Consider the following 24,310-nt stretch of genomic DNA (forward strand, 5'->3'; position numbering starts at 1 on the left):
ATTAAGTACTTAAAGCAAAGTGCAGAAAAGTATGTGTAGAATGAAGCTATCTGAATTAAAAACAATAACATAGAAATCTCAGAGGGAAGTCCAGGGTAAGTGGGTAGGTGGGAAGAGATTAACTAAAGAACTTATATACATGCTAGAGGCCTGATGCATGGAATTCATGCAAGAGTAGGCTTTCCTTCCCCTGGCTGCTGGCACCGGCTTCCCTCTGGCACCTGGGACCCAGGCTTCGCTCTCAGCCCCGGCTTCATCAGGAAGGACATCTCGTCTAATTAGCATATTATGCTTTTATTATTATAGATATGCATAACCTATGGATATAGATAATAGTTTGGTGAAGGCCTGGGATAGGGGAGGGGGCGGGCTAGAAGGGGTCAATGGGGAAAAATGGGTACATCTGTATAACTTGCAACAATAAAGATAAATAAAAAAAAGGATAGGAAATTAGGATTTGCTTATCTACAACATATCTCAAGAAAAAGAAGTGGGTGATAGAAAAGTAATGGAGAGGAAAGCCAAAATCAAGGACCAACTTTTGAGGCCAATGACTAAGAGGACAAATATATGCTACTGCCATGCTTGCTTGGTGCATTCTTAGAGGAAGCATGCTTGCAAGAGTTACCTATGAGTAACCCTGTTTCTTCTGGGAATGAGCAAGAAATTGCCCACATCCTAGTTGTGCAACTAATGAAGCATCAGGGGAGTGAAGTAATATCAACTAATAATAACTGGACTGAAAAAAATAATGTACTTGTCTAATAACTCTTCTTTATATTTTGATATTGCCATTCAAACAAAAGCACTTAGAGGATTTAATACATCACCTAAGGACATAAATCCTCCATAATTTACACTGACCTTGTTAGTGGAAACATAGTCTGTGTTGTTTGTGTTAAAGATTTACTTTGCTCTTCAGTTGGAGAATCGATTCAGGTCAGGGAGAAAACGTCCAAACACCTATTGTGAGCCAACAGGCAGAAATAAGACCACCTGGTGTGTGAATGCCAGAGGACAAAATAAGTTTTTGCTTTTTCAGAAAACTCAGTAGAAAGTGTGATGCTGAATAAGTCTGTCAGGATAAAGGGTTCGTTTCCTAGACATGTGCAGCTGGTCAGAGGAACACACACAGGACACATTCAAAAGCCAAACTCCACTACCTTTATTGACTTATCTGGGTTCCTTTCTGAACTAGACATAAAAAGATAGGCATTTCTTCTGCCCTAACCATTCTGTGCCATTCCCTCCGTGAGAACACACAGCTAACAACAAACATGTTAGAGGGAGATGGCCAATTGCAGGGTCAGCACAAGGGTGTTTATCTGCAATTGATTGATCTCATTAGATCCTAAAGAATATGCAGAAAAATCTTTAGAAGATGGCTCCTCTTCACCTCATCCTCACAGACTCAGAGAAAAACAAGCCTTGATGCACAACTACAGTTATATCAGTTCAGTTGCAGTATTTGGAGGGTAGCAGGTTTCTAAAGAGTTTCCGCCTCCCTAGACAGAGATATTTGACCTCATGGAGTGCTCAGAGAGTGTGCCAGGGACAGAAAGGTTACCAAATTCTATCTCAAAGAATCCATCACTTCCAAACTAGATCATTGCTGAAGCAATTACTTTTTCTATTTTTTTCCCATTTCTTATCTCAGCAGGGTCACATTTAGCTCCCTGACTCTGCCAATTCTACTGCTGGAAGGGAGCCAATCATAGACTGAAATTTGGTCACCTCTGAAGCTGTAAAGGCTATTTTAGCTTCTCATTCAGCATCTTTTCCTAAAATGCCATGCCCTATTTCATTTTTAAATGTCTTCTTTGGCCCCGGCCAGGTGGCTCAGTCGGTTAGAGCGCCCACCTGATACACCAAAGTTGTGGGTTTGATCCCCAGTCAAGGCACATACAAGAATAAACCTATGAACACACAAATAAGTAGGATAACAAAAATTGATGTTTCCTTCTCTCTCTCTCTCTCTCTCTCTCTCTCTCTCTCTCTCTCTCTCTCCCAAATAAATATTTTTAAAATGTCACCTTTATATTTAGATAGATGTTCAATAATTATAAATTCAACAATGAGAGGATTTTGAATTGAGACACTATAAAGCAAATGCATATACTCATATAGTCTGTAATGTATTTTATTACATAAAAATATTAAGAGCATTAATTATAGGAATATACAATTCATACATCATATTTTGGGCCACATGTAAACTGTAATTTTTCTTAGCCATAAAACTATGAACCAAATCTGAATGTAATAAGTGAAGTTAAATAAACTTTTATTTAGAGCATTAAAAATAGAGGGGAGAAAAGGAAAACAAAAAGAGAGAGGGACAAATATCTGTAAAATTATATATTAAATCAGCTATAGAAACCATAAACATATTTATCTTACACTTCTAGATATAAAATAGAAAATAGTATTAAAGTAATCTTTGTGCCTGGCCATTGTGGCTCAGTTGGTTGCATGCCGACCTATGAAGCAGGAAGTTTCAGTTCGATTCCTGGTCAGGGTACATGCCCAGGTTGAGGGTCGATTCCTAGAAGGGGGCGTGCAGAAGGTAGCCAATTGATATTGATCTTTCTCTCTCATTAATGTTTCTATCTCTCTCTCCCTCTCCTGTCCTCTTTCTCTAAAAATTAATAAAAACATATTTAAATAGTAATCTTTGCAGAATCTTACTAATTCTTTTGCAGCTCTTATGTAATAGATTATACTCACAGAAATCATAGCTATATTTTAAACGAAAAAAGATAATGAGACTAAAAGCATTAAAAACACAAAATTACAAAAATGCAAATTAAAACTACACTGACTTATTATGGTTTTACCTACAAAATTGTTAGAAATATAAATAAAATGATAATTGGAAATATTTATTTTCAAGTGTGCATAAAATATACATTCTCAATCTATGTGGGAATATTCGTTGTTGAATTTTTTGCAGAAATTATTAAGATTCATAAATGTATTTATAGTCTTAACTCAGCAATTACACTCTCAGGAAAAATTTTAAGGAAATTCCCCAAAATAGAGATTAATGCTTAATTTATGTCACATTTATACAATGCATTATTGTTTGGCCATTAAAAATATCATGTTTCGTAGAGCATCGGATGCGGACTGAAAGGTCCCAGGTTCAATTCCAGTCAAGGGTACATGCCCAGGTTGCAGGCTTGATCCCCAGTAGGGGGCGTCCAGGACATGAATAGTAAATGATTCTCTCTCATTATTGATGTGATGTTTCTATCTCTCCCTCTCTGAAATCAATAAAATATATTTAAAAAAATCATTTTTCAGAAGCATGTTTGATGACATGGAAAATGCTGATAATATTTTAAATGTTTTCTACAAAGGTAATTAAACTGAAAAAGAGCATGAGTTTCATTTTATTATTAAAGTAGAATTAATGAACCCAAAATATAGGTCATTGGATAAAATTGAAAAAAAAATTGATAAATACAATGTGACACACAGCTTTTTCTTTTTAAAAAATACATTTTTATTGATTTCAAAGAGTAAGGGAGAGGAAGAGAGAGATAGAAACATCAGTGATGAGAGAGAATCTTTGATTGGCTGCCTTCTGCACACCTCACACTGGGAATTGAGCCTACAACCCAGGTATGTGCCCTTGGCCGGAATCAAACCCTGGAACCTGCAGTTCTCTATCAACTGAGCAACATGGGCCATGGGAGAAGGCAGCTTTTTAATGCATCTTTTTTAGAGTTAGTAACATTTTAAAAGTGTTCTATATTGCCTATGTCACATTAACACACACGTAAGCTCATGCACACACACTCCCTTATTGGAAGACTATAAAATCTGGCAGCAATTTTGAAATCTATTCTCAGAAAGTAGACATTTGTTCATGCAATCTAACTTATCTTAAAAGTTAAATTATAGGATGTAGTCAGTGGTTAAAAAAATGTATAATTGACACTTTGCAAGCTCACTTCTTAATAATGAAAATAGTTTAATAATGTAGCTTTACATTCCAAAGGAAACATTCATGTTATTGCTCTACAGACTGAGAAATTAGCAATTTTGCTTTTTTTCAGCCATTGTTATGCATTTTATGATTGCTAGGGGAAAAACAGTTTTATTTGGTTAAAAAGACTATCCTTAATAAATATCTCTTTTATATATTTACAAAAGAGGCCTGATGCACGAAATTCACAGAAGAGTAGGGCTTTACTTCCACCAGCTACCAGCACCAGCTTCCCTCTGGCACCCGGGACCCAGGCTTCCCTCTGGCTGCCAGCAGGCACCCGGGACTTGGGCTTCCCTCAAAGCCCTGGCTTTGTCTAGAAGGTTGTCCAGAAGTGCCGGGAGCCGGTTCATCCTTGCTGTTTCAAGGGACCTGGCATATATGGCATACTGTTCTTGATATGTTTGCTCACCTTCTTTGCACTGTGTGTTTTAGCCAAGGTCTCCTCTCTGAGAAAGGTTGTTTCCCCAGGTAGGGATTTTCCCCTGAAGTTAGGGAGGGAATAAAACCCCTCAACTAAGTGCCAGGTGGGTAATTAATCACTTTAACTACAAACAATCATGCTTAAGCTACATAATCTTTACTCCCTGGAATGGAGATAATAAACGCCCTAACCTTTGTAATAGAGATTGATAGGATTGAATCAACTGGTATAAATACAGATGTAACAAGACAGAAGGAGACAGAGAGAGAGACAGAACCTAGGCACAGAACCTGCACAGAACCTACACAGAACGTTCATTGGGACAGAAGAACTTCGCTGTAGAGAACATGGCAAAAGATCCTGGACAGAAACTGGCCTCAGAACCTAGAGAAAGAACCTAGCGAGAGAACATGGCAAAAGATCCTGGACTGAACCTGACTATAGAACATGGCAAGAGAACCTGACTAGAACCTGGCTACAGAACCTGGCTGGAGAACCTAGCAAGAGAACATGGACACAGAACCTGGCTGGAGATCCTAACCAGAACTTCGCTGGAGATCCTGGCTGGAGATCCTGGCTAGGCTGCTGATCAACTGAACACTGCCACTGTGTCCTTCCTTCTTCGCCGACTCCGTCCACACCTTTGGGGACCCCTGGACCCGCTGGGGTTGGACCCCGGCACAGAAGGATGTCCAGAAGGACATCTGGTATAATTAGCATATTACTTTTTTATTATTATACACTAGTGGACCGGTGCACAAAATTCATGCACAGGGTTGATGGTGTCCTTCAGCCCAGCCTACACCCTCTCTAATCTGGGACCCCTCGGGGGCTGTCCGACTGCTGGTTTAGGCCCTATCCTATGGGCCTAATCCAGGACCACTGGCTCCTAACTTCTCACCTGTCTGATTACCCCTAACCACTCTGCCCGCCGGCCTTCTCACACCCAACTGCCTTCCCTGCCAGCTTTCTTGCCCCCAACTGCCCCCCTTGCCAGCCTGATCACCCCACCACTAAAACCCCTGACAGCCTGCTTGCCCCCAAATGGTCCCCTGCAGGCCTGATTGCCCCCAACTGCCCTCACCTTGCAGGCCTCCTCGCCTCCAACTGTCCCCATTGCTGGCCTGATTGTCCCCAACTGCACCCCCCCGCCAGCCTGCTGGCCCCCAACTGCCCTCCCCTCTTGGCCTGATCACCTTTAACTTTAACTGCCTCTGCCTCGGCCCCACCACCATGGCTTTTTCCAGAAGGTCTCCCAGAAGTTCTCCCGGTCTAATTAGCATATTACCCTTTTATTAGTATCCTATCTAATAATAGACAAACATGGTAATTAACCGTAACTCTGACATGCTTCCCATTGGCAAATCAGGGAAATATGCAAATTAACTGCCAACCAAGATGGCGGCCAGCAGCCAGACAACTGAAGAGAACAGGAGGCTTGTTTGCTCTAGTGAAGGAGGAAGCCAAGGTTCCCCACCTGCGGCTGCTGGCCTCTGAGCTGCACTCTAAGAAACAGTGTGGCAATTATAGAAGCTAAACAAACCCCAGAAACCTGCTTTCAGGCAGCCAGACCTCAGAGCTGGAGCTGCAACAATGTTTCAATTATAGAAGCCAAACAAACCCAGATACCTGCTTTCAGCAGCCGAGGTCTAAGAGCTGGAGCTGAGACTCAGAGCTAAAGCCGACTCTGAGTTCCAGTGACAGCCATAGAAGGAAAATAAATTTAAAAAAAAAGAAATAAAGGAGAGGTGGGGAGCTGCAGTCACTCGCCAGCGTGAAAACGACCCTCAGCCCCTCACCCAGACTGGCCAGGCACCCCAGTGGGGACCTCCATCATGAAGGGGGTGTAACCAGCTGCAAACAGCCATCATCCCCTCACCCAGACTGGCCAGGCACCCCAGTGGGGATCTCCAACCTGAAGGTGGTGTGACCAGCTGCAAACAGCCATCATCCCCTCATCCAGGCTGGCCAGGCACCCAAGCGGGACCTCCACCCTGATCCGGGACACCCTTCAGGGCAAACCAGTCGGCCCCCACCCGTGCACCCAGCCTCTATCCTATATAGTAAAAGGGTAATATGCAAACTGGCCCTAACAGCAGAACCACTGGGAATGACTGGTCACTATGACACACACTGACCACCAGGGGGCAGACACTCAATACAGGAGCTGTCCTCTGCTGGTCAGGGCGCTCTCACATGGGTGGAGCTCTGCTCAGCCACAAGACAGGCTGATGGCTGCCAGTACAGCGGTGGTGGTGGGAGCTCTCCTGCCTCCTCAGCAGTGCTAAGGATGTCCGACTGCAGTTTAGGCCTGCTCCCGCTGACAAGTGGACATCCCCCGAGGGCTTCCGGACTGCCAGAGGGATGTCTGATTTCCATCTTAGGCCCAATCCCCGGGGAGTGAGCCTAAGCCTGTAGGTGGTCATCCCCTGAGGGGTCCCAGACTGGGAGAGGGCACAGGCCGGGCTGAGGGACCCCAACTCCCCCTGAGTGCACAAATATTTGTGCACCGGGCCTCTAGTCCTATCTAATAAAAGAGAAACATGGTAATTGGCGTACGACCGCTACCCTTCCCATTGGCTAATCAGGGTAATATGCAAATTAACTGCCAGCCAAGGTGGCAGCCGGCAGCCAGGCAGCTTGAAACTAACATTAGGCTTGCTTGCTTCAGTGACGGAGGACTCCAACGTTCCCTGCCTGCCTTGCTGGCCTCTGAGCCTGCAGTTTAAGAAACATTGTAACGAATGTAGAAGCTAAACAAAACCCCAGAAACCACCTTTCAGCGAGGTGGGATCTCAGAGCTGGAGTTGATACAGAGTTTTGATTATAGAACCGAAACAAACCAGATACCTGCTTTCAGGAGCAGAGGCCGAAGAGCTGGAGCCTCAGAGCTAAAGCTGGCTAAGAATAAAAAAAAAAAAGAAGAAAAAAAGGAGGGGTTGGGAGTTTCCGTCACCCACCAACCTGAAAACAGCCCTCAGCCCCTCACCCAGACTGGCCAGGCACCCCAGTGGGGACCCCCACCCTGAAGGGTGTGTGACCAGCTGCAAACAGCCATCATCCAATCACCCAGGCTGGCCAGGCACCCCAGTGGGGACACCCACCCTGAAGGGGGTGTGACCAGCTGCAAACAGCCCTCAGCCCCTCACCCAGGCTGGCCAGGCATCCCAGTGGGGACCCCCACCCTGATCCAGGACGCCCTTCAGGGCAAACCAGCCGGCCCACACACGTGCACCAGGCCTCTATCCTATATAGTAAAAGGGTAATATGCCTCCCAGCACCGGGATCAACGGAGCTGCGAGGCTTCCCAGCACTGGGATGAGCGTAACAGGGGGCAGCGCCCCAACCCCCTGATCGGCCCTGCTCTTTGGGTGATAGAGGGCGGTGCCCCAACCCCCCCGCCCCCCCCCACTGACTCTACTCTGTGTGTGATGGGGTAGAGCCATGACCTCTCCATCGGCCCTGCCCTGACTGTGACAGTGGCAGCGCCCCAGCCCCCTGATTGGCCCTGTTCTGTGCGTGACTGGAGGTAGTGCCCCAACCTGCTGATTGGCCCTGCGCTCTGCGTGACTGGGGGGAGCACCCCAACCTCCTGATTGTCCCTGCTCTGTGCATGACAGGGGGTGGTGCCGCAACCTCCCCATCGACCCTGCCTTGAGTGTGACAGGGGGCGGTGCCCCAACCTCCCTATCGGCCCTACCCTGAGCATGACTGAGCATGGCATCACAACCTCCCAATCCGCCCTGCTCTGTGCATGATGGGGGCGGCACCCCAACTCCCCAATCGGCCTTGCTCTGAGCGCGAGCAGGGGCTGCATCTAGGGATTGGGCCTGCCCACTGCAACCGGGGAGCAGGCCTAAGCCAGCAGGTTCGTTATCTCCTGAGGGGTCCCAGACTGCGAGAGGGCACAGGCCGGGCTGAGGGACCCCCCTTTCACCCCCGAGTGCACAAATTTTTGTGCACAGGGTCTCTAGTCCTATCTAATAAAAGAGAAACATGGTAATTGGCGTACAACCGCTGCCCTTCCCATTGGCTAATCAGCGAGATATGCAAATTAAGGGCCAGCCAAGATGGCGGCCAGCAGCCAGGCAGCTTGAAACTAACATGAGGCTTGCTTGTTTCAGTAACGGAGGACTCCAATGTCCCCCGCCTGCCTTGCAGGCCTCTGAGCTTGCAGTTTAAGAAACATTGTAACGAATATAGAAGCTAAACAAAACCCCAGAAACCTGCTTTCAGCGAGCCCGGGATCTCAGAGCTGGAGTTGTACATTGTTTCGATTATAGAACCGAAACAAACCAGATACCTGCTTTCAGCAGCAGAGGCCTCAGAGCTGGAGCCAGAGCTAACACTGGCCCAGAATAAAAAAAAAAAAAAAGAAAGAAAGAAAGAAAGGAGCAGTTGGGAGCTTCAGTCGGCCTGAAAACAGCCCTCAGCCCCTCACCCAGGCTGGCCAGGCACACCAGTGGGGACCCCCACCCTGAAGGGTGTGTGACCAGCTGCAAACAGCCATCATCCCCTCACCCAGGCTGGCCAGGCACCCCAGTGGGGACCCCCACCCTGATCCAGGACACCCTTAAGGGCAAACCAGCCAGCCCCACCCATGCACCAGGCCTTTATCCTACACAGTAAAAGGGTAATATTCCTCCCAGAACTGGGATCAGCGTGACAGGGAGGAGCTCCCCAACCCCCTGATCACCCTGCGGCTCTGTGTGTGACAGGGGGCGGGGCCACAACCTCCCTATCCGCCCTGCTCTGTGTGTGACAGGGGAAAGCGCCCCAACCTCTTGATCAGCCCTGCTCTGTGCCTTATAGGGGGGAACTCCCCAACCCCCTGATCACCCTGCGGCTCTGTCTGTGACAGGGTGCGGCGCCTCAACCCCCTGATTAGCCCTGCTCTGTGTGTGACAGGGTTTGGCGCCCCAACCCATCCCCCCCCCCCCCCATGGGCCCTGCTCTGTGTGTGACGGGGTAGAGCCATAACCTCTCCATTGGCCCTGCCCTGAGTGTGAGAGTCGCGGCGTCCCAACCACCTGATCGGCCCTGCTCTGTGGGTGATAGAGGGCGGCGCCCCAACCCCCTGATCCGCCCTGGCCTGAGTGTGACAGGGGGCGGTGCCCCAACTCCCCTATCGTCCCTACTCTGTGAGTGACGGGGGAGCTCCTCAACCCCCTGATGGGCCCTGCCTTGTGAATCACAAGGGGGAGCTCCTCAACCCCCTGATTGACCCTGCTCAGTGCCTGACAGGGTACGGAGCCCCAACCCCCCTGATGGGCCCTGCTCTGTGCGTGACAGGGGGTGGCGCCGCAATCTCCCCATCGACCCTGCCTTGAGTGTGACAGGGGGCGGTGCCCCAACCCCCCAATCGGCCCTACCCTGAGCATGACTGAGGGTGGCATCGCAACCTCCCAATCTGCCCTGCTCTGTGCATGACAGGGGAAGGCGCCCCAACTCCCCAATCGGCCCTGCTCTGAGCCCGACCAGGGGCTGCACCTAGGGATTGGGCCTGCCCTCTGCCACCCAGGAGTAGGCATAAGCCAGCAGGTCGTTATCTCCTGAGGGGTCCCAGACTGCGAGAGGGCACAGGCCGGGCTGAGGGACCCCCTCTTCCCCCCCCCCCCAAGTGCACAAATTTTTGTGCACCGGGCCTTTAGTATATATATAAAAGCCTAAGCAACCGTCATCGGTGGACGAGCAGTCGCTATGACATGCACTGACCACCAGGGGGGCAGACGCTCAACACAGGAGCTGCCACCTGGTGGTCAATGCACTCCCAAAGCCAACTTCCCATGGCTGGCCAACCTCCCATGGTACCTCCCCCAAGACTTTGCGAGACGGCTCCAACTGGCAAGGCGATAAATAAGTAAATACTTATTTATTTATTTATTTATTTATTTATTTATTTATTTATTTATAAAAGAATAAATAAATATTGGGTTTACATGGACAAACCACAAATGCTGACAGAACATGATACCACTTTAATTTCTCTCTGTGTGTGTTTTTTTTATAGTCCCATAGTATTTTCAAAAATTAGCTGGATTTTAATGCTAATTTATGTACACATTGACTCATTTTACCAGAGTATGAAACCACTAATCATAAAAATATACTCAACTTTCTGCTGTGTCCTCTTCACACGTTTTATACTGTTGAATACCTACTGAATATATTAACATGTCAAAGTTACATAAGGCAATACTCTCAGAACTATTGGCATATTTGGACTTTCTCTAAATACTTCTCTCTCACATTGAGGACATTGAGATACTTTATCTAGGCAATGGTTCTCATATGATAGTCCCCAGACCAGCAGTATTATCTTTCCCTTGCAGAAATACAATTTATGTGTTGGAAAAGAGAGGGTGTTCACTGCTGCATACAATGAGCTAAACTCATTATTACCAAGTCTTATATAGTATAATATGAATAGTAGTACAAACACAGCTTTGGAATTTAAAATGAAATAGGATCAAAACAGACAACTTAAATAACATAGCTGTCACTATAATTTCTTTTTGGAAGGAAAGTGTTTAGGAGAATACTTGATTAAGCTATTTGAGAAGGTGAAATCTTAAAGATATATTCAGAAAAATAAAATAAAATATATAGATAAAATAATCTGTATAAAATATGAAGAAATTTAGGTAATGGGATAGGTAATAGAGGAATAAATAATGAGTATGCAGGCTAAGTAACAGAAATAAATAGTCATATGATCATATAATATAGTCAAATAGAAAATATACTGAAATTACTTTTTGGAATAAGTATACATTGCAATAAGAATAAATTGTGTTCATGGCATTTCATCTTTCCAAACTGTAATAAAATCTATTAATATATCAAAATGCCATGTGTCAGAGAACTTTATTAAGAAAACTTTTGACCGAAAATGATGGACTGCGAAAATGTATTTATTTTTCTTTCCTCTGAGAGACCTAAACTCTGGTAGTAAAGGTATTTTTAAAGGCTATATGCCATAAAAATGAAGACAACAAGTGGTAGATTATCAGCAAACTAAACCTTTCAACAAATTTCTGTAAGGCAGTAAGAAATGTATTGACTCATGAAGCATGGTGTGGGGAGTTGTAATAAAAAATAATATAGAGAGAGATGAATGAGGTTAAGGAAGCAGGAATCCTTCCTAAAATAGTCTTTAGAGGGTTGGGGGGAAGACTTGATGAATCAATAGTAGGCAGTAAAAAGTCTGAAAACAGGATGATTAACTGAAATTATTTCCATCAACTGCAGGCCTCCACTCTCCTTAACAGAATTAGTGGTGTTCAGTTCTGACCCTCTGTTTCTAAACAAAGGGCTTGTTCTACAAAAACCGTCTGGGGCAAATCGGAGCAGCTAGCACGGGTCTTGGTGCTCCTTAATAAAACCCTCTCCATAGTGACCAATTCTAGCTTACTAGAATAGAGAAAATAAAGGATAAACATGTCAGAGAAAATAAAGAATGTAAGTTCACAGAGTTGAAGAATTATAGCATTCAATGACTGTATATCTAAATAATAATTTAAAAAAGCAAATAACTAGTCACATTGTTATAGATCTTCAAAGCAGCAAAAATTATTGAGTTGATTGATGTCAAACTTTCTCCATTGGAAACATGTAGGTCATTTATAAAGAAGTGATGGTTTGGTTAATATTCATCATAAGTAATGTTTAATTCTTTGGAACAATAGAAGAATGCCTTCAAAGTTCGGAGAGAAAGTAACTTTCAACCCACACAATTCATACTACACTTAACTATAAATCGAAGATGATAGTAGAATAAAATGATGTTCAGATATGCAAGGACTCAAAATTATATCTCATATGCTTCATTACTTGCCTATTTATCCCAGCAATATAATAACATTGGAAAGCATGTTTAATGAATGAGTAATTTAATATGAAAATTAAACTCTAATTTCAAGTTTAGATAATAAACAATTTTCCAACTAGTCCCCATTAATTAATGAAAATGAAGAATCAATCTAAACAAAAGCAATTATTCAGTGGTTTAATATGGTTAGTCTATGGATAGAGAGGCAAATATAACTTCTTTGAAGAGAAATTCATTAGGTATTTGAATCCCATTTATACATATTTTATAATCAGTATACTAGAAGCTGCAATTTGACTGTATACTGCAAAGGGTAAATTTTATAGGTTCTACATTCTGATGAGTTCAATAAGTTGTAGAGAAAACATACTGATTTAGTAATAAAACAACAATCAAAGCTCATCTACTGATATAAATAAAATGCCAAATGGATTATATTAGATGACTGACATTCCTCCAACTACTCTTGTCCAAACAACTAGGATAATTATTATATTGTGTTTAGGCATCTCAATTTAAAAGATGACACAGAAGTATCAGGTGGTACTGGGAAAAGAATGATTTCTCTCATGAAAAAAATAATCCAAAGGGATTTGAACTTGACCTCATGGATAAGAAAGATTATTCATAGGGTTCTTTTGAAATTCCTGGGAAACAATACCAAAAGTAATTGATGACAAAGAAGATTTAAGTTGTCATTTAAAAAAATTAAAAAATATACATTTTTAATATTTTTAATAAAATGAACTTATGAATCCTCACAAATTATTTGTAAACCAAATCTAGCAGCATATTAATAGGATTGTATACTATGATCATGTAGGAATTATTCAGGCAACACAAGATGGTACAATATACAAAATCAATCAATGTAGTATACCACATTAATAAAATGAAGGAAAAAATGACAGGATTTTTCTTCAACTGATGCAGCTAAAGCATTTGATAAAAATCTGGTAACTTTTCATCATAAAAACCCTTAGAAATCTAAGACTAGAAAGTTCCTCAATATGATAAAGGACTTTTATGAAAACCTAACAGATACCATCATATTGGATGAAAGACTAAAAACTTTAACTTTAGATCAGTGGTTCTCAACCTTCCTAATGCCGTGATCCTTTAATACAGTTCCTCATGTTGTGGTGATCCCCAACCATAAAAGTATTTTTGTTGCTACTTCATAACTGAAATTTTGTTACTGTTCCGAATCGTAATGTAAAAATCTGATATGCAGGATGTATTTTCATTGTTACAAATTGAACATAATTAAAGCATAGTGATTAATCACAAAAACAATATGTAATTATATATGTGTTTTCCAATGGTCTATCAACCCCCAAAGGGGTCGCGACCTACAGGTTGAGAACCGCTGCTTTAGATGAAGTATAGGACAAGGATGCCCTGTTTTGCCACTGTGAGTTAATATTGTACTAGAAGTTCTAGCTAGGGTAATTAGGCAAGAAAGAGAAATAAAATGCATCAAATTGTAAAACTATCTCTATTCACAAATGACATGATACTACATACAAAAAATATAAAGAAACAAAGATTAGAGCTTATAACAAAGTCAGCAAAGTTACAGGGACAAGGTCAAAATACAAAAATATTTTATTTCTTTTTTTAACTTTTTATTAAGGACTAATGTGTCTTTATCCCCCCATTGTCCACCCATCCCCCCAGTCTTGCCTTCACCCTCACCCCCTGTTGTCTACGTACATCGCTTATGCTTATATGCATGCATACAAGTCCTTTGGTTGATCTCTCCCCTGTTTTATTTCTATGTATCTGCAATTAACATCCCAAAAGTAAATTAAGAAAATACTCACATATCAAGGCATGTAAAACATAAATTTAACCAAGGATGTGCAAGACCTATGCTATGAAAAATATAATATATTGTAAAAATCAATGAAAGAGGACTTAATAAATGAAAATACATCCCATGTTCATGGATTGGTAGAAGCAGTATTATTGTTAAGATGGAAACACTACCAAAGGCAATCTCGTGGCTCAATCAATCCTTATCAAAATTCCAAAGGCTCTTTTACAAAAATGTAAAAGCTGATACCAAAATCCATATGGAAGGCAAGTGACCACAATGCAAAACAATCTTGAAAAAAAAGTAGAGAGTTACTACACTTTCTAATTTCAAAACTTATTACAAATCACTGGTAATCAAGACAATGAGATATTGGCATTAGGATAAACATAGGGATCAATAAATACAACTGAGAGTCTAAAATAAATCCAAGTGTCTATGATCAACTGATTGTCAATAATGGTATTATGATTATTTGATAAGGCCAAGAATAGTTTCTTTTAAAAAATGGTCCTGGGACAACTGAATATCCACATGCAAGAGAATTAAGTTGGACTCCTACTTCACAACATATAAAAATTAACTTATAATGAATAAGAAATGTACATATAATAGCTGAAACTATAAACTTTTTGAAGAAAACAGAAAAATCTTTATAATGACTTGATAATAGTTTCTTAGATATGATACCAAAAACATGAGCAACAAAAGAAAAATAAATTAGTTGGACCATATCAAAATTAAAAATACTTTGCATAACAAAAAACACTCTCAAGAAAATGGAAGACAACCCACAGAATTAAAATATTTCCAAATCATATATCTGATAAAGTTCTCTTATTCCAACTATATAGAGAACCCTTGCAACTCAAAAATAAAGAGACAATTTAAAAATAGGCAAATGGCTTGAGCTGACATTTCTCCACATGAAATACACAAGATATCAACAATCAGAATAAAATGCTCAAAACCATTAGTTGTTAGGGAAATGTAAATTCAAACAATATGAAATATCACTGTTCACATTCACTATAATAGTTATAATAAAAATCAAAGCAAAACACATATGTTGGGTTTCAGTGAAGACTGAGGATTCTTAAAAATGAGTCATTCAGCAGAACCGGTTTGTCTCAGTGGATAGAACGTCGGCCTGCAGACCAAAGGGTCCCAGGTTCAATTCCGGTCAAGGGCATGTACCTTGGTTGCGGGCACATCCCCAGTGGGGGGTGTGTGCAGGAGGCAGCTGATCGATCTCTCTCATTGATGTTTCTAACTCTCTATCCCTCTCCCTTCTTCTCTGTAAAAAAATCAATAAAATATTTTTTTTAAAAAAAGAAATAAAGCAAGTAAATTTATTTTAAAAAATGAGTCATTCAAAACAATACATCTTTAAAAGTTTATGTATAGTCATGACTTTTGGCATAAAAATGGATAAGCAGTATCCGGAAAAAGTCATTCTAAACCTAATGTACAACACCAGTGATGATAATGTGAAGTGTGGACTCTCAGTGATTATTATGTGTCAATGTAAGTTCACCAGTTTTACGAAATATAGCTCTGCTGACATGGTTCAGTGGTTAAATGTCAACCAATGAACCAGAAGATCACAGTTCTATTCCTGGTCAGGGCATGTACCCAGGTTTCAGGTTGCAGGCTCTATCCCCAGTAGGGGGTGTGCAGGAGGCACCTATCAATTTTTCTCTCTCATCATGGATGTATCTCTCTCTCTCCCTCTCCATTCCTCTCTGAAATCAATAATAAAATATATATAAATATATACCATTTTTGTGAGGGATGTTGATAATGGGAGAGTATGTGTTATATGTTAAATCTTTAATATTTTTACTTAATTGTGCTGTAAGCCTAAAACTACTCTTTTAAAAAGTCTATTTTTTTAAAAAAAATCACATAATTTAAGATATAACAATATTATAAAATTAAGACAATATTATGATCTACAATGAGCTAACCTTGCAAATGACAAACAAAAGACCTAAAAAATCACTTCTGAAGTTTCCTGGGAAAAGAGGAAGTAATTATCTAGAAAAGATTAGAAATCACAGTCTACAAATTTTACATTATCAAACTAGACAGTAGTTTAGGAATGGGAAAACTTGTTGCTAATATTCTGGATTTTATGTGTTACAAATCTCTGAAAATAATATAAGTTTAAAGATAGTCCTTAACCCTATTATTATTAACTAGAGGCCTGGTGCATGGATTCGTGCACATTGAAAGGAAATTAATTAGAAGAAATATTTTAGAGGCCAGGGAGGGACCACAGGAGGGCTCCAGGGCATGTCCAGCCCATCTCGCCCAATCCTGATCAGGCCAATCAGGGCCAGGCCAGGGAGGGAATGCAGGAGGTTGGCCATCCAGAGAGGAATTGCAGGAGGGACTCCAGCAGCAAGCTAACCTACAGGTTGGAGTGTCTACCCCCTTGTGGTCAGTGCATGTCATAGGGACTGGTTGCATGGTCACATGGTCAGACACTTAGCATATTAGGCTTTTATCGATCTATAGATATAGATTAGATATAGATATAGATATAGATAGACATAGACATAGACATAGACATAGATATATATAGATAAAAAGGCAGCATAATTAATGGCATGATTTATATTTATAATAAAATCTCAGATAATGCCTTAGTGTAAAGTATCTCTATTTTAAAACTATACAAATGTTTAATCAATTATAAGGCAATGAGGCCTCACTTGATTATTAATTACTTAAATTATTATGCAAACAAAACATATTGGTGATAAAATTATTTCATAATTATTCATTTCTGAAGATCACAAAATAAAAGTCATAATTGGAAGAAATGAAAGAGCAAAATGCATTTATAATTTAAAAAGTGAATTTCTTTTGTAAACCATATTTCAATACAAATAATTTCTCCCAGTAGATTTTATTTCAGTTTCTAAAGTATGAAAAAACATTTCAGGATTCAAGACTTTAAATTTTTTATTGAATTTATTAGGGCAACATTGGTTAATAAAATTATATCAGTTTCAATTGTACAATTCTATAATGTATCATCTGTATATTGTATTTTGTGTTTAGAGAGGGGTAGTAAAACAGTAAAGAGGCCAAATATATGGTGAAGAAAGGTGATTTGAGTTTGGGTGGTGGAAACACAATGCAACATACAGATCATGTATCATAGAAATGTACAACTGAAAACTATATGAACTTATTTAAGAAGCTGCATATGACCCCTTTTCCAAGTATCATCTGAAAAATTAGAAAACATTTATTCAAAAATATTTGTGTATCCCTATGTTCTTTACAGCATTATTCATGATGTTCAAGATATGGAGACAATCAAAGCATCCTGCAATAGAGGATTCAATAAAGAAGATGTGATATATATATATATATATATATATATATATATATATATATATACACACACACAATGGAATAGTACTCAGCCATAAGAAGAGATGAAATACTGCCATTTGTGACAATATGGATGAAATTTGAGAATATTATGATAAGTGAAATAAGTCAGTCAGTGAAAGCTAATAACCACACGATTTCACACACATGTGGGGTATAAAACTGAAAATCACAGATATAGACAATAGTATGGTGGTTACCAGAGGTAAGTGGGTGAGGGGTAGTTAAGAGTAAAGAAGGCCAGGAGGAACCTGGCTATGATGATCACCTGAAAACTGCCTCCGTGTCATTCCTTCTTCACTGACACCGTCCACACCTTGGGGAACCCCTGGACCTGCTGGGGTTGGACCCCAACATATGGCGCCTCAAAGAGGATTCCCCTAGCCGACCCAGAGGGCACAGCTGACTCCTCACCGGACACCACCACCACCATCAAACGGGGCCCTGATGGACCCTTTGATGCAGCCCTTCAACTTGCTGATGCTTCGGGAAGCCCATCGCCAATGACACCGCCCGCTAGCCAGATCAACAAGGACAACCAAATCACTGACTTGGGAACAGCTGAAATCACTTGACTGAAGAGGCCAGCAACCTTCTACAGGAACAAGGCTCCTTGTGCACTCCATCCACTATGTTTATAGCCATGCTCGCTATCACTGCTTGTCAGTCCTCTTCCGAGTCTTAAACAACCCAATCCGAGAGGTAGCCGCTGATTTACACGTGTTGTCATTTAAAAAGTAAAAACGGGGGAATTTGCCGGAAGCCAGTCCATCCTTGCTGCTTGACACAGTTGCTGCAGGGAAGAAACATCTGCACAGCATATGTTTCAAGGGACCTGGCGTATATGGCATACTGTTCTTAATATGTTTGCTCCTCTTCTTCACACTATGTGTATTAACCAAGGTCATCTCTCCAAGAAAGGTCGTTTCCCCAGGTAAGGATTTTTCCCTGAAGTTAGGGAGAGAATAAAACCCCTTAACTAAGTGCCAGGCAGGTAGTTAATCACTTTAACTACGAACAATCACGCTTAAGCTACATAATCTTTACTCCCTGGAATGGAGATAAGAAATGCCCTAACCTTTGGAATAGAAATTGACAGGATTAAAATCAACTGGTATAAATACAGATGTAACAAGACAATAAGACACAGAACTTGGAGTTTCCTGTGGGACGCGGTGGTGGTGGTTGGGTCTGAAGACTGAGCAGTTTTCACCTCAATTTTCCTGCTTACTTTCTCCTCCCTTTTCACTTCATCCGTGGAGCACAGTGATGGGTCGCAAGAGGAAGAAGCAGCTGAAGCCGTGGTGCTGGTATTGTAATAGAGATTTTGATGATGAGAAGATCCTTATACAGCACCAAAAAGCAAAACATTTTAAATGCCATATATGTCATAAGAAGTTGTACAGAGGACCTGGCTTGGCTACACATTGCAGCCAGGTGCATAAAAAGACAATAGATGCTGTACCAAATGCAATACCTGGGAGAGCAGACATAGGGTTGGAAATATGTGGTATGGAAGGTATTCCAGAAAAAGACATGGATGAAAGAAGACGACTTCTTGAACAGAAAACACAGGAGAGTCAAAAAAGGAAGCAACAAGATGATTCTGATGAATATGATGATGACGACTCTGCAGCTTCAACTTCATTTCAACCACAGCCTGTTCAACCCCAACAAGGCTATTTACCCCCAATGGCACAGCCAGGACTACTACCAGTTCCAGGAGCACTGGGAATGCCTCCAGGCATACCTCCATTAATGCCAGGTGTTCCTCCTCTGATGCCAGGAAGCCACCAGTTATGCCAGGCATGCCACCTGGAATGATGCCACCTGGACCAGGAATACCACCTCTAATGCCTGGTATGCCACCAGGTATGCCCCCTCTTGTTCCACATCCTGGAATTCCTCCAATGACTCAGGCACAGGCTGTTTCAGCACCAGGTATTCTTTTTTTTTTTTTTTTAATATATTTTATTGATTTTCCACAGAGAGGAAGGGAGAGAGACAGAGAGTCAGAAACATCGATGAAAGAGAAACATCGATCAGCTGCCTCCCGCACATCTCCCACTGGGGATGTGCCCGCAACCCAGGTACATGCCCCCGACCAGAATCGAACCTGGGACCCTTCTGTCCGCAGGCCGACGCTCCATCCACTGAGCCAAATCGGTTTCGGCAGCACCAGGTATTCTTAATACACCACCTGCACCAACAGCAACAGTTCCTGCTCCACAGCCTCCAGTTACTCAGTCTCATCCCCAGTGCCGGACAGGCTCAGGCAACTGTCCAAGGACCAGTTGGTACAGACTTCAAGCCCTTAAGTAGTACCCCTGCAACAACTACAGAACCCCCGAAGCCTACATTCCCTGCTTATACACAGTCTACAGCTTCAACCACTAGTACAACAAATAGCACTGCAGCTAAACCAGTGGCATCAATAACAAGTAAGTCTGCTACTCTTATGACAACCAGTGCAACCAGTAAGTTCATCCATCCAGATGAGGATATATCGTTGGAAGAAAGAAGGGCACAGTTACCTAAATATCAACGTAATCTTCCTCTTCCAGGACAGGCTCCCATTGGTAATCCACCAGTTGGACCAATTGGAGCTATGATGCCACCATAGCCAGGCATCCCACAACAATAAGGAATGAGACCCCCAATGCTACCTCATGGTCAGCATGGTGGTCATCATCAAGGCATGCCAGGTTACCTTCCTGGTGCTATGCCGCCACATGGGCAGGGACCGCCAATGGTGCCCCCTTATCAAGGTGGGCCTCCTCGACCTCCAATGGGAATGAGACCTCCTGTAATGTCACAAGGTGACCGGTACTGATCTCGCTTCATCCAATCTAATAGGTTCAGAGATTAAACCTTTCCTCAACTTGTGCTGTTTATATAGCCAAGCTTCCGTCAATAAGGCTTCATTGTGACTTTAACATTATCTTCCCACATACCAGAAACTATTGGACATTTATTTTACATGGGAAAATTATTTGGAATAATAAAGCAAGAACTTTTCCTGAAGTTGCAATTTAAAAAAAAAAAAAAAGAGTAAAGGAGGCCAAATATATGGTGACTGAAGTTGATTTGGCTGTGGGTGTTGGGCACACAATGCAATATATAATCAGGTATCATAGATATGTACATTGAAACTTATATGATCTTATTAACCAACTAGTGGACTGGTGCACAAAATTAATGTATGGGGGTGGGGGTGTCCCTCAGCCTGGCCTGCACCCTCTCCAATCTGGGACCCCTTGGGGGATGACTGACTGCCGGTTTAGGCCCAATCCCTTTGGGAGGCCTAAACCAGCAGTCAGACATCTCTCTTGCAATCCGGGACTGATGGCTCCTTACTCCTCACCTGCCTGCCTGCTTGATCACCTCTAACCACTCTGCCTGTCAGCCTGATCACCCACTACTGCCCCGCTCCGGCCTGCTCATCCCCAACTGCCTCCCCCACCTTGACAGCCTGCTCACTCCCAAATGCCCCCCTGGCCAGCCCTGATAATCTACAACTGCCATCCCCTCCTGGCCTAATTGCCCTTAACCACCGCTGCCTCAGCCCCGCCACCATAGCTTTGTCTAGAAGGATGTCTGGAAGGTCTACCGGTCTAATTAGCATATTACCCTTTTATTAGTATGGATGTCACTCCAATAAATTTAATTTAAAAATAAAAAATGGTTAAATAAAAATTTGCAAACACGCTGTGTAAACACATAGCCATAATTTTTAAAAGTTGTAAAGTATATATTTGCATGAGGTTCTGTAGAGAGTATAGTGACTGCCTCTATAATATAAATTGTTGCTCTTTTAATTTCAGACCTACCTCCCTTTCACATACAAAGTCAAATCAAAATGAACACAATATCTATTTCTGAGGAAACAGTGGACTTTTAAAGCATAACCAAAGACAAAATACTTGAAAATGTTTTCATTTTGTATTTCCATTTTACATTTATATTATTTGGTATCCAGTTAACCAAATCATTCTAAATTTGGTAGCATCTTAAAAAGAGACCAAGTGGAGGGAAAAGTTATGAAAGTACTATGAAACTTTCTAATAGATAAAAATACACTTGGAAAATTGCAGTTTTTCAGCCTTGATTCCATGTCCCAGACTCATTGCATTACTTATCGTTTCTTAAACATCCAAATCACTTATTATTCTCCACCACAAAACTGAATCTTTGAAGTCTTATATCCTACCAACTTCTTTGAAATAGTTTCAAGATAGCCCCTAAAATTCAAATGTATTTCTCTCATTTTGTACAGTTTGTGAAGAATATAATTTTAAATAATTTTTTCAACAGAACTAATTTAACCAATAGAAATATTGATTACACCAATAATTTTTACAATATAAATAAATCTTTGACAAATGTGTAGTCTATATCAATCTTCTCATAATATTTTATAGCATCCAAAAAATTAGGTCAGCCCTAACCAATTTGGCTCAGTGGATAGAGCGTCGTCCTGCGGACTCAAGGGTCCCAGGTTCGATTCTGGTCAAGGGCATGTACCTTTGTTGCGGGCAAATCCCCAGTAGGGGGTGTGCAGAAGGCAACTGACTGATGTTTCTCTCTCATCAATGTTGCTGGCTCTCTATCCCTCTCCCTTCCTCTCTGTAAAAAAATCAATAAAAAAAAATTAAAAATAAATAAATAAATAAAATAAAAAATTAGGTCAGATTTGAACTGAAAAACACAAATATACTTTTTTCAAAAATATTTCCAGATTTATTGTAAAATAAAAATATTATATATATACTAATCAATGTGATATTTTGATATATGTATAATTTGCAAAATGATTACCACTATCAAGTTAATTCATATCCCTTACCTCATAGAGTTACATTTTTGTGTGTAGTGAGATCACTTAAGATCTAATTCTTCAGCAATTCTAAGTATATATTACAGTATTATCTATATACTAGGGGCCCAGTGCACGAATTCGTGCAACTTGAAAGGACCTGTGGGCCACCAGGCTGCGGTAGGCACAGGGGTGGGTCTCAGCCCATCCTCCACACCCCTGTCCAGCCCATCCTGCCACAGCCTCCAGTGCACTGTCTGCCAGCATCCCCACTCCCTCCTCCACCTGTCCCATGTGCTGATGTTGCCAGCCCTGCTCGTACCTACTGATGGCACAGAGCAACTAGGGCAGGTGCCAGCATTGGGTGTAAGCAGGGCTAGTGCCATCAGGAGGTGTGGGCTGCAACTGCTCCCCCCTTCGCCCCTTAGAGCAGGTGGAGGTGGAGAAGTCCTGAGGGGCAACTGGAGCAGGCAGCCATCACTCATACCCACTATCAGTGCTGATCACCCGGCGCTGGCGCCACCTGCCTAAGCGGGCAGCTCCAGCAGCAGCAGCAGGTGCGAGCAGGGCCAGTGCTGGCAGCAGGTGTGAGCACCCGACAGGACCGCAGCCCGTGGGAGCAAAGGATTTTCAGTAACCACCAGAGGCTCAAACCGAACACTATGACGTGCACTGACCACCATGGGGTGCACATGGAACATGGCGAGCGTTGGCAGCAGGCGGCAGAGCGCGGAACATGGCAGGCATTGGCCATCGCGGGATGGTGGAGCAGGTGAGCAGGGGCGCCAGACCAAGGCGGGGCACCAGTTGATGTCATGGGGGTGAGCCTCTGGTGGTTACTGAAAATTATTTGTTGCCTCGAGCCGCGATCCCGCTGGGCGCTCTCATCTGCTGCTAGTGCCACCCCCGCTTGCACCTGTTACCAGCACCAGAGCCACTGCTCACACAGCCTGCCGGTGTCCGGCACAGGCTGCCAACACCTGGCGCCAGCCCCAATCACCCCTCAGGGCTTCTCCACCTCCCCCTGATCCTGAGGGGTGATTGGGGCAGCAGCCTCCACTCGTGCTCACTGACAGCTCCGGCCCCGCTCACACCGCTGCTGGCACCAGCCCCAGTGGCTCCACACCATCAGTGGGTGAGAGCAGGGCCAGCACCGTCAGCAGGTGGGAGCAGCAGCAGTGGAAACAAGGCTGCCAGCAGACAGGGGACCAGGAGCTGCGGTGGGAGGGGCCAGGCAGGGGCATGGGGGATGGGCCAAGAACCGCCTCTGTGCTCACTGCAGCCTCGCAGCCCACAGTTCCTTTCAAGTTGCACGTTTCATACACTGGGCCCCTAGTTAACTGTAATTGCTAGCTTGACATTAAATCTCCAGAACTTATTCATCCTAAATAACACATTTTGTACTCTTTGCCTCTTTGACTAACTTCTCCCCATTTCTCTCACTCTCCATCCCCTAATAAACACCATCTAGTATTTGGTTTTATGAGTTGGACTATTTTAGATTCCACATATAAATGAGATCATGCATTATATGTCTTACTGTGTCTGGCTTATTTCACTTAGCCTAAAGTTCTCCAGGGTTATCCATGTTGTCACAAATGATAGGGTTTTCTTCTTTTTTTAAGGCTGAATACTATGTATGTATGTATGTGTGTGTGTGTGTGTGTGAGTGTGTGTGTATTCATCCATGTGTATCACATTTTTTTTATCCATTCATCCATTGACAGACACATTGATTATTTCCATATCTTGACTATATGTATCAATGCTGCAATGAACATGAGAGTGCAGGTGTCTCATTGAGATCCTGATTTCATTTCCCTTGGATATCTTGAAGTGAAATTGCTGAATCACCTGGTATTTAGTACTATTCTTAATATTTTTAATAATCCCACAACTGTTTTCCATAATGGCTGTAACAAATTATATGCCCAACAACAGTAGAAATAGTTCCCAACATTCAACATCCTCACCAACATTTGTTATATTTTGACTTTTTGATTGTGATTTTATTT

General features: G+C 42.4%; 1 protein-coding gene and 1 pseudogene across 2 annotated transcripts in view; one reads left to right on the forward strand and one right to left on the reverse strand.

Moving 5' to 3' along the window:
- Positions 1-24,310, reverse strand: part of GRID2 (glutamate ionotropic receptor delta type subunit 2) — a 1,380,265-nt gene that overhangs the window by 835,647 nt on the left and 520,308 nt on the right. The gene's annotated exons all lie outside the window — the stretch shown is intronic.
- LOC308532121 (BUB3-interacting and GLEBS motif-containing protein ZNF207-like) lies at positions 18,749-20,396 on the forward strand (annotated as a pseudogene). The gene is made up of 2 exons: positions 18,749-19,420; positions 19,662-20,396. The product of its transcript is annotated as a BUB3-interacting and GLEBS motif-containing protein ZNF207-like (transcript).

The sequence above is a fragment of the Myotis nattereri genome, assembly GCF_964212035.1.
Source record: "Myotis nattereri genome assembly, chromosome: 1".
NCBI lineage: Eukaryota > Metazoa > Chordata > Mammalia > Chiroptera > Vespertilionidae > Myotis > Myotis nattereri.